Source organism: Cetorhinus maximus, unplaced genomic scaffold, assembly GCF_964194155.1.
Source record: "Cetorhinus maximus unplaced genomic scaffold, sCetMax3.hap1.1 HAP1_SCAFFOLD_2836, whole genome shotgun sequence".
Classification (NCBI taxonomy): domain Eukaryota; kingdom Metazoa; phylum Chordata; class Chondrichthyes; order Lamniformes; family Cetorhinidae; genus Cetorhinus; species Cetorhinus maximus.
In genome coordinates this window covers 25,372-36,717 of record NW_027598767.1, presented here as the reverse complement: position 1 = coordinate 36,717, position 11,346 = coordinate 25,372, and the positions used below count along the sequence as shown (strand labels likewise).

The window sequence follows — 11,346 nt, the reverse complement described above, 5'->3', positions numbered from 1 at the left end:
CCATTGATTGGGAACCTGCACCAACTGGACTTGGTGAATCTTCACAGATCATTGATGAGGGTAAGAGCTGAAAGATTGTCACTCGCTGAAGGTTGGTACGAGGGTCTGAGTAAAATAATGAAAATATACAAACCATAACATTCACTGAGTAACACAGGATAAATATACACAACCTATAGGTAAGAGTATCAGGTTACTAATCAGGATATTAATTGTTAAAATATAACTTTAGTATAAGTAACTAGCATCTAACCTTGTAGTTTAATTAATTCTTTGTGGGTTAGTGAAGTGAGAAAACTTAGGAGTTCTTTTTATTCATTCATGGGATGTGGGCGTCGTTGGCTGGCCCAGCATTTATTGCTCATCCCTAATTGCCCTTCAGGAGAAGGTGGTGAGCTGCCTTCTTCAAATTCTGTGCAGTCTGTCTGGTCCATTAAAAAATCTGGAATTAAAAGTCTGATGAGGACCAGAAAGCCATTGCCCATTGTTGGAAAAACCCATCTGGCTCACAAAAGTCCTTTGGAGAAATTTTGACCCAGCGACAGTGAAGGAACGGCAATATATTTCCAAGTCAGGATGGTGTGTGAGTCAGAGGGGAATGTCCAGGTGATGGTGTTCCCATGTGTCTGCTGCCCTTGTCCTTCTAGATGGCAGTGGTCGTGGGTTTGGAAGGTGCTGTTGAAGGAGCCTTGGTGAATTCTTGCAGTGTACACACTGCTGCTACAGTGTGTCGGTGGTGGAGGGAGTGAATGTTTGTGGATGGGGTGCCAATCAAGCGGCTGCTTTGTCCTGGATGGTGTCGAGCTTCTTGAGTGTTGTGGGAGCTGCACTCATCTAGACAAGTGGAAATATTCCATCACACTCCTGACTTGTGCCTTGCAGATGGTGGACAGTCTTTGGGGAGTCAGGAGGTGAGTTACTCACTGCAGGATTCCTAGCATCTGACCTGCTCTTGTAGCCACAGTATTTATATGGCTAGTCCAGTTCAGTTTCTGGTCAATGGTAACCTCCAGGATGTTGATAGTGGGGGATTCAGTGATGGTAATGCCATTGAACATCAAGGGGCGATGGTTAGATTCTCTCTGGTTGGTGATGGTCATTACCTGACACTTGTGTGGTGCGAATGTTACTTGCCACTTGTCAGCCCAAGCCTGGATATCGTCCAGGCCTTGCTGCATTTCAGTACAGACTGCTTCAGTATCTGAGGAGTCGCAAGTGGTGCTGAACATGGTACAATCATCAGCGAACATCCCCACTTCTAACTTTATGGTGGAAAAAAGGTCATTGATGAAGCAGCTGAAGATGGTTGGGCTGAGGACACTACCCTGAGGAACTCCTGCAGTGATGTCCTGGAACTGAGATGACTGACCTCCAACAACCACAACCATTTTCCTTTGTGCTAGGTATGACTCCAATCAGCAGAGCGTTTTCCCCCTGATTCCCATTTACTCTAGTTTTGCTAGGGCTCCTTGATGCCACAATCAGTCAAATGCTGCCTTGATTTCAAGTTCAATCACACTCACCTCATGTCTGGAGTTTAGCCCTTTTGTCCATGTTTGAATCAAGGCTGTGATGAGGTCAGGAGCTGAGTAACCCTGTCGGAACCCAAACTGAGCATGAATGAGCAGGTTATTGCTAAGCAAGTGCTGCTTGATAGCACTGTTGGTGAACCCTTTCATTACCTGTGGCCTAACCAGCGTTTTGTACAGTTCCAACATTATACCCCTGCTTTTGTATTCAATACCTCGTTCAATGAAGGAAAGCATTCTATAAGCTTTCTTTACCATCTTAACCACACTGTGGCCCTTCATAACCTCTATGCCAACCCATGCCAATCCTATGGCCCTTTATAGCCCCTGTGCCAACCCATGCACACCCTTTATAGCTCCCATTCCAACTTAGTACCAACTCATGCCAATCCATGGCCCCACACACCACCCTTTGCCGTTACACATTTCATGCCATGCTAGTATCAACCCTGGATAAACCTCAGGAGCCATGCTGACATAAAATCAAGTTATGTGTCTATGGATGACATCACAATTTTAAAAAAACACTCGCATTGATAAAACATCCAATACATTGAAATTTCTTCAGCTACTCTGTTATGAAAATCAACATTTTTATTCTAAACAACTTGGAGCTGTCAAACTGCTCACTTAACTGACACCCCACTGTGATAATGTTAGGTTGTAAAATCAGTCATGCAGCATAAATCCTAAAATGAGAGCCCTCAAGCTTATGTCAATGGACAGAGTGAAATGGCAGGCGCTGTTTTTTTTCAACTCCACTTTGCTTTTCCAGTTTAAGTTTTTACTAACTCCCTAAAATCTGTCTGTAGGACCACAGTCCTCTATGTCATTGGTACTGATATTGATCATCACCTCTAGACGTTCAGCAGTCCCCTCCAGAATGTTCTGTAGCCACTCAGGAAAATCCCTGGCCCTGGCACTAGGGAGGCAACTTACCATCCTGGATTCACATCTGTGGCCACTGAAACAGCTCTCTGTTCCCCTCACTATAGAATCTTCTATCACTATTGCTTTCCCAATCTTCTTCCTGCCGCCCTGTACAGCTGAACCAGCCATTTTGCTTCTGGCCAGGTGAACTATTACTCTCACCAGTATTTAGAACTGAGTGTCGGTTAGACAGTGAGATTCTCTCTATCTGCCTGGTCCTCTCCTTGACTTCCTGGCAGCCAACCATTCCCAACCTACCTGCACACTCTTAAGCTGTGAGACGACCACCTCTGTAAATGTGCCATCCACAAAGTTCTCAGCCTCATGGGTGTGCTGCAGTGATGCCAGCTGCTGCTCAAGTTACAAAACAGAGTTCAAGCTGCGATAACACTTCCTGCACAGATGGTTATACAGGACACACGAAGCATCCAGCAGCTCCACATGGAGCAAGATGTTAAGGAGAGGCAGTGGCATAGTGGTATTGTCACTGGACTAGTTTTCTCGAGACCAAGGGTAATGCTCTGGGGACCTGGATTCCAATCCCACCATGTCAGATGGTGAAATTTGAATTCAATAAAATTCTGGACCATGAAACCATTGCCGATTGTTGTAAAAACCCATCTGGTTCACTTATGTCCTTAGGGAAGGAAACCTGCTGTCGTTACCTGATCTGGCCTACGTGTGACTCCAGACTCACAGCAATGTGGTTGACTCTTAAAAATGCCCTCTCAACAAGGGCAATTAGGAATGGGCAATAAATGCTGGCCTAGCCAGCGACGCCCACATCCCATGAACAAATAAAAAAAACTGCCCATGCGATGGGACTAAGGGCCCCTGCCACGGCTAGATTGATTAAACGAACTAGCCATACCAGAAATGAGCTTGAGGTTTTCAATTGTAATTGATTATTTTAGTTTTAATTTTCTTATATTAGTTAATCAGTTTATCTACTTATCCAGTTTAAGTCATTAATAAATCGAAAAGCAATAACAAGTTACGGGCATGAATTTTACTCTCCCCTGCCAGTGGGTTTGTAGCTTGAGGATGAGTGTAAAATTCCTCAGATGGGGTTCCCACCCACTCCGACCTCTCTCAGTTTTATGCTGGGGTGGGTGAAGCCATGGGAAGCCCGCCTGCCCTTGCCCCAATTGAGGCCCTTAAGTGGCCAATTATTTTCCATGGGGGATGTCCAAAAATAATCGGGTTCAGGCCTCGCACGGGAGGGGTGGAGGGGTGTCTCCAACAACAGCTTCACTTTAATTTCAGGTGCCTTTCCCTTAAGGTCCGGTAACTGCCAGACCACCTTCACCCCCGCATCTCCTGTGACACCACAATCTCCCACTGTCTATCCCCGCAGGCCTCCCCTACCCTCTCCGTTCTGAGACCACCAAAACTTACCTCATCCTGGAATCCCGGGACTAGAGGTCTGCTGGCCAATCAGAATGACCGACAGCTCTCTAAGGCGGGACTTCCTCCCGGACGAGGGCCAGAATTCCTGCCTGCAGCCAATTAACACTCGTTGGAGATGAAATTGCTGCAGGTCAGACAGTGTTAGCGGGATATTGCTCCACCCCGGCTCCTCAGATCGCAGGAAGGGAAACCCCACCATCCAAAAAATCCTGGCCATAGTTTCTCAGCTTTGAGTTTAATCCAGTTCCATAGCTTAGAAAGGAAAGTAATACTCCAATACTCCCATACCTGCTGTCCTGGGATGTCATTCCTTCTATTGTTATTTTCAATTCTCTGAATACATACTCTCATTACTTCGGTCCTCTCTCTCACTCACTCTCTCTCACTGCTTTATACTCTTTGGTTCACCACTTCTGCTGCCACTGCTCAAATGTATTAAATGTACAAAGAATATTAAAAATATATTTGATTTTTCCCCTGTGTTTAGTTTGCAGAAAAATATGGCAACTTGTATAATATTTGTCTCGGATATCAGAAAATCACAGTCCTGACTGGTTATGAGGCAATAAAGGATGCATTGGTTGACCAGGCCAATATATTCACTGATAGATATGTTACACCAATCAATGAAGCAAGCAGTGAAAAACTCGGTAGGTCCTTGGTATTTTTGGCTGACAGTTCTATTTGCATTTTATTGTGACATCCCCCAATCTGCCATCTTTATGCTTCTAGCTTTTTCCCATTTTCCCATCCCTGGGCTCTGCACAGTCCTCCTAACTTCCTTTCCGATGCAGCCAATTGATGTACATACAAAACGATGCATCCTCTAACCTAGGGGACAGAATAATGTCAGAGAAACACATTCAGCACTGATTTGTGAATATGCCACATCAATCGTGTTTCATGGCCATTGCTGTTATTTTAGGATTTCCCAACAGTAACATATCACCACTGAGCCAGAAGCTCGTTGCAGGACAGTCTTTTCTATAATTTTTTTTATTTCTGACAACTTAGACAAGCTTCATACACTGGAATTACTTTTCTTAAAACACAGATGATATTCCTTCATGTCCTTGTGTGATATCTCATAACATGCTTAAATTACCTTCCTGTCACAACTGGGATGGGAGGAGTGCGTGTTTCATCCAGCCTCACTACTCCGCAGGCCATACAATTAATTTAAAAGTTTAATTTTCTCACTAAAATAGCCAATCGTCTATTTTCCTTACTGGTGCCCAGGATAAAAGGGTCTTCAACCAGGCTTCTTTCAAATAAACTCAGAATGATTGTTTATTATAAAACTAAACTTCTTTTTAACAAGTTGCAAGTACTGGTTAACACACAATTGTAATCGGGAAGTGGAACTATCTATCCCTTCCTAAAGAACTCCCGCAGCACACACACACACACACACAGACACACACAGACACTGACACAGACACAGACACTGACACAGACACACACATAAAAACTCTCTGCAGAGATGGGCTTTGGAGGGTGGGAGTTATAAAATAAAGGATAAAGTTTGCAGGGTCTCGACGCTGTCAACTTGGAGTTCCCATGTATGAAGACGGGTCGCTGGTCCCGGTGGACGTCTGGAAGTTCTCACTAACTGGTATCGGATTTGCAGGTCTGAATGCAGACCAGTTACACTCAGATGAGGGTTCTCTGGCTACAGGTTGATATCCACACAATTGCCGGCAATGTAGAGAGAGCGAGCCAGTCAGGGTAGCTTTCCTTCCTCAGCTTGTTCCCCAGCAAGACTGCCTTCAAAACCAGCAGGTTCACAACCTAAGTTTTTTTATCTCTCTCCTGTGTGATTTTCAGCAAGTTATCAACCTTCCTTTTCAATTGTTTCCTCCATCAATTAGTGATTGCAGTTCAAAACAAACAACCAAATCTTCCTCAAGTACCGTAAGGGTCAGATGATTTCTCAGAAGTGGCCTGCTTGCTGACAGCTCCAAGGTGAACTTATGACCTTTTAAAAAAGAAAACCCAGGTGAACATCCAGATGTCCAGATAATACCGAGTCCTTCCATTTTGTAAAAGAAAAATGCAATCTTGAGAGATATGATTCTAACATTTCTCAACATTACTCGTTACTCTGGCATTCCATAAAACATGGTTTTCTTAGTAGTTTTTGCATAGCTCGGAATACTGAGATGAAATTGCTTATTGCTGACAGATAACAGTACCTAATGTGCTCACGTAATGACTTCTAATAGCTCCAATGACATTCTTTAACTTGCTGGGATAAGATTCCTTGAAACATTGGGATAACATTTCTCAATTTTCTGGGATGGCACTCCTTAACGTCTTAGGGTAACTTTCCTTCACATAGAAACTTGACAAATGTACAGCACTGAAGGCCATTCAGCCCCTCATATCTGTCCAGCCAAAGAAAGTTATTCAGCCTAACACCGCCTCAGCCGTAGTCCTGTAGGTTACAACATTTCAAGTACTTATCGAAGTGTATTTTAAATGCAGTAAGGTTTCCTGCCTCCACCACCTTGTCAGGCAGTGAGTTCCAGACCTCCACCACTCTTTGGGTGAGAAACCTCCAGAGTTCCACTCTAATCCTTAAACAGATTACATTAAATTTCTGCTCTCTTATTATTGACTTCCCTGCTAAAGGAAATAGGTGTTTCCTATCCACTCTATCAAGACCCCTCATAAGTTTATACATGTCCATTAAATCTCCTTTGAGGCTCCTCTGTTTCAAAGGAAACAACCCCAGCTGATTTTACTTGCCAATGGGCAGAATTTTCCGTGCCCGCTGGTGTCAGGCGTCATGGCGGGCATGAGCGGACAATATGGCGGGAAGGCCGAAAATCGGTTTCACGACGTTGTGAAACCAGTTTGCAATCGTCTGCTCTGCCTGTCAATGGCGGGCCGCATTTCCCAATGCCGCACATCAGGAACTTCATTGTAATACATCTGCATATCATTATAAGCCCAGCTCACTGGAATCATCCCCCCCCAACATCAAATTTACCACCCAAATCAGCGGGAAAACACGTCGGTGCAGAACACGTCTTGACAAGTGTGACGTGCAAAAGTGCTTACCCACCAGGGCCTTGCTCACATCGTGGACATTCAAGGAGCAGAAGATGCTGGAGCCCGACAGCAACGGGAACCTGGAGGAACGTCCATGGCTTGCTGGGTGGATTCTCATGGACATGGTTCCATGACAAAGCAGCTCATGGAAGGTGCAAAATCACTGATGAGGTTCTGTTTCGGGGTTTCAGTGTCTTGGCCATGTTCTGCTACGAATGATCATTGAGGGGGTGGAGAGGAAGATCCAGCTGTGAGTGGGAGAGGAAGATGTACCAAGAGGGTACAGAGGAAGGTCTAGGTGCCAGTGGGAGAGGAAGATGTACCGAGCGAGTAGAGAGGAAGGTCTAGGTGTGAGTGGGAGAGGAAGACGTACCGAGCGAGTAGAGAGGAAGGTCTAGGTTTTACTTTTTCATTATTCACTCATGGGAGTCTGTCGGTGGTGGAGGGAGTGAATGTTTGTGGATGTGGTGCCAATCAAGTAGGCGGCTTTGTCCTGGATGGCGTCAATCTTCTTGAGTGTTGTGGGAGCTGCACTCATCCAGGCAAGTGGAGAGTATTCCATCACACTCCTGCTTTGTGCCTTGTAGATGGTGGACAGGCTTTGGGGAGTCAGGAGGTGAGTTACTCACCACAGGATTCCCAGCCTCTGACCGGTTCTTGTAGCCACAGGATTTATATTGCTGGTCCAGTTCAGTTTCTGGGAGTGGAAGGTGTGTCCAGGGTGGGGGGTGCGGGGTGGAGTTTGGGAGTGGGGGAATAAAGGTGTTGGTGGGTGTGAAGATGGGAGGTGGGGAGGGAGTATGGGGGAGGGAGAAATGGGGGCAACTGGGGAAGGTAGGTCTAAGTGCAGAGGAAGGTGTAAGGGAAAGAATTCGGATTGGGGAAGGAGTTCAGGGGGAGGAAGGAGTTCAGGGGGAGGAAGGAGTTCAGAGAGCGGAAGGAGTAAGGGTGGGGTGAGGCTGTTCAGGTGAACATGCAAGAGAGGGATCTGTGGGGTTGATAACTGCCTCCTGAAAAGCGAAATGAGGGTGGGCATGGTAGGAGGGAATGGTGAGACTGAGAGAGGTCAGAGTGAGCCGTTAAGGTGGGAGGGTGAGATTGAGAGAGGGCAGAGTGAGCCGTTAAGGTGGGAGGGTGAGACAGAGAGAGGTCAGAGTGAGCCGTTAAGGTGGGAGGGTGAGGGTTCAACAGTGTCAGCAGAAGCGGCAGTTGGTGGGGCGGAGGCAGACATGGATCCTGAGGGTAGGATGGAGGAGATCGGAGGGGTCAATGTGGATGGGGGTGGGATTTTCAGAAAGGTAGGGAATGTGCACGCTCTCCTGGACTTCCTCGAAAGAAAAGGATTCTGGCTGGTTGGTGATGATTGGCATTGGAAGGTGATGCCAGGGGGTCAACAGTGATGGGGGAAAGGACATGGGTGACTGGGGGAGGGGAAAGGACGAGGAAGCTAAAAATGAATGCTACGTGCACCATGCTTCTAAATCCAAAAGTAAAAGAAGACTCATGTTGGGCAGGAACAGGTGCTGCATGGGAGTGTGATCAATGGGCGGGCGGAGATTCAGGTCAGTTCAGATGGACAACTGAAAGAGAACTGCAGCAGGCAGCATTGAAAATGCTCAGGACATTGAGATGAGTGTGATAGAGGATGGATCTGCATGCGAGGGAGAATGCTTATACAAGGCTCCAAAAGGTCCTGCCACACACACACACTTCTCCCTCCAGAATCACTCGTGGGCCGGCTGTGTGCTGTTGAACTGCTAATGGGGGTGAGATGTAGGGGGAGGACTCGCGAAGCCTGTCAATGAAGCTGAAAGACACCATTATACATTATTCAGTGAAAGTGAATATATTTTCAGATTATGAAGTGACAAAATGTGATCACCCGTGCAACCACTTGAGATCAGAACTTCTTAAATTTTCTAGGCCTAACACTTCTAGGTGCTGCCCTGACATCCACAGTAGGGGTGGAGCCAGCCTGTGCAATGGTTTTGCCTCTGAGGACTTTGGCATGGGTCCTCTGATGAGCCGAGGCCTTGAGGGTCCCGGCTTGCTTTGGCTGTCCTCCTGTAGACCAGCTGCTCCCTCTGCAGTGACAGAAGGTGAGGTTGAGGGGGTCACAGGCAAACGAGACTCAGAGGGAGAAGGCAGCCTCCGAGATTCCTGAGTGGATGACCCAGGGGCGTCCAGCTGCCGCTCCTTCTCCCTTCAGGTGCCCAAGGGCCCTGGCCTGACTCCATGAGAAGTCCCTCCTGGAGGGACATCGAGATGCCCCGTTTCCCTCTATGAACTTGAGCCTGCTCTAGATCTAGGTCCCACCGAGGTGTGTTGCTGCGCTGGTGGAGGGCATGGGTAAGTGCTGTGATGGGTCTTCCAGGCTGCTTATTTCCAGCACTTCTATGGAGGAGGTGTCCTCTTTGCTGGAGGTGAGGACCTGGATGGAGCTGAGGGACAGGCTGGCCGAGGATGTCAGTCACTTGGAAGAGCTCCCTGTGAATCAAGTTAGCGCATGGCAGCAGAGTTAAAAACAGGAGAGAGAGCACTCACGTTTGCATTGAGAGAGGAATGACGTGGTACAGGATACTCAAATGGGTGTTCGTCGCCAATCTCACCGTCGCTGCAAGCTCGGTCCATGTCCTCAACAGACAGCACAATGGCACGCTTCTCAATGTGAGCGAGGGGCATAATGTGGACCACCTCCCTGCTGTGGTCAGCCAGCTTCTCCTGAATGAAAACTGATGGAGAGAGTGTGAGCTGGACACATGCGTGGAACGTTTGTGTGATGAGCGCAGCCATGGATGGGATGAGGATGTGAGCTCGAGAGGAGATGGGCCTGATGGAGATGTGAGGGTGTGTGAGATTTAGTGGTGTTGTCCCTTGAGGTTTGAGATCCCTGTGGATGATGGATGGGTTTGTGAGTGTGTGAGTGAAGAGTGACTTACCCTGGCAGCACGGATGAGACCATTCATCCTCTTTGGGCACTGGGTGGCTGTCCTCTTTTGCTGGCTGTTGGCGCTGGCCACTGCTGCCACTGTCTCCCATGCTGGATTGGTAACCTTGCTTGCTGGCCTCTGTCCAAAGCAGGGTCAGAGGACATCAAGGCAGGCCTCCACAGCATCCAGAAGGCATTCCAGGGACACATCAATGAATCGGGGTCTGCAGTCTTGTTGCCTTTTGGGGCCTTGTCTTCTGTGCAGCAGTCCTGGGCAGGAAGCACTGACAGGTCTGCAAGCGGCTACACTTTAAATAAGGCGCCCGGCGTGAGGAAGCAGCGAGGTGATGGCGGGGTGGGAAAATCAGAGTCTGCCCACCAGCAACCCGGGGTGTTTCCAGGAATGCATGATTAATGAGGCAGGGTTGGGATGATAAAGTGTGAAAAACCTCCATTGCAACCGGCGGGTAAAATATTCTTTTTCCCAGCTGCTACTGCACTCAGTGCAAATCTGGGATGATTCGGCCCAATATTTTCCCTTGTCCCTTCTTTCTTTTCCTAATTTCCTTTTTAATTCCATCCTCTCACGTTTTGTACTCCTCTAGGCTTTCTGCAATATTGAGCTCGGTACTTAACATAACTTTCTGTTTGTGCCTACTCTGTAGGCACTCACTCTTTGACATCCCAGGGGCTTTAGATTTGGGAGTCCCAACCTTTCGCTTTCTGGGAACATATTTATTCTGAACCCTCACTGTCTCCTCCTTCAATGCCTCCCCTCTGCTCTGACACCGATTTACCTTTGAGTAGCTGTTTCCAGTCCACTTTTTCCAAATCACATCTCACCTTATTACAAATGAGCCTTTCCCCAATTTAAAACTTTTACTCCTGGACTATTTCTGTCCTTAACTACGCTAAATCCAACTAAATTCTGATCACTTCTTCTAATGTGCTCCCTCACTGATATCCCTACCAACTGCCCAGATTAATTCCCTAAAACTAACTGCCCATTGTCTTGTTGGGCTTGCTATATATCAACTAAGAAAAGTTCTCGTGAATGCAATTTTAAGAATTCTGCCCTCTCTACACTGTTTACACTGATACTATCTCAGGCTAGTTGATATCCTCTATTATTACTGCCCTTTAATTTCTGCATTCTCAGCAATCTATCTCCCTGACTGTTTAGGGGTCTATAGGATACTTCCAGTAGTGTGATTGTCCCTTTTTCCCTTCAGTTCAACCCATACTGTCTCATTTGATGATCCTTCTCGAACATCATCCCTCCTCACAGCTGCAATTATTTCCTTAACCAGTGTTGTGAACCCCCACCTCCATTTTTACCTGTCTCTATACTGTCTGAAAACGCTGTAACCAGGAATGTTGACCTGCCATTCCTGCCCCTCTTTAAACCACGTTTCAGTAATAGCTGTGACATCATACTTCCAAGTGACTATCTTTGCCCTCAACCCATCTGCCTTACTCACTAGACTGCTT

General features: G+C 46.9%; 1 protein-coding gene across 1 annotated transcript in view; it reads left to right on the top strand.

Annotated features, from left to right (window-relative positions):
• The first annotated feature begins 4,369 nt into the window (after nucleotides 1–4,369).
• Nucleotides 4,370–11,346, top strand: part of LOC144677664 (cytochrome P450 2A9-like) — a 31,045-nt gene continuing 24,068 nt past the window's right edge. Inside the window, exon 1 of the mRNA XM_078537693.1 lies at nucleotides 4,370–4,519. The gene's annotated coding sequence lies outside the window, so the exon portion shown is untranslated. The remainder of the gene's footprint in view (nucleotides 4,520–11,346) is intronic.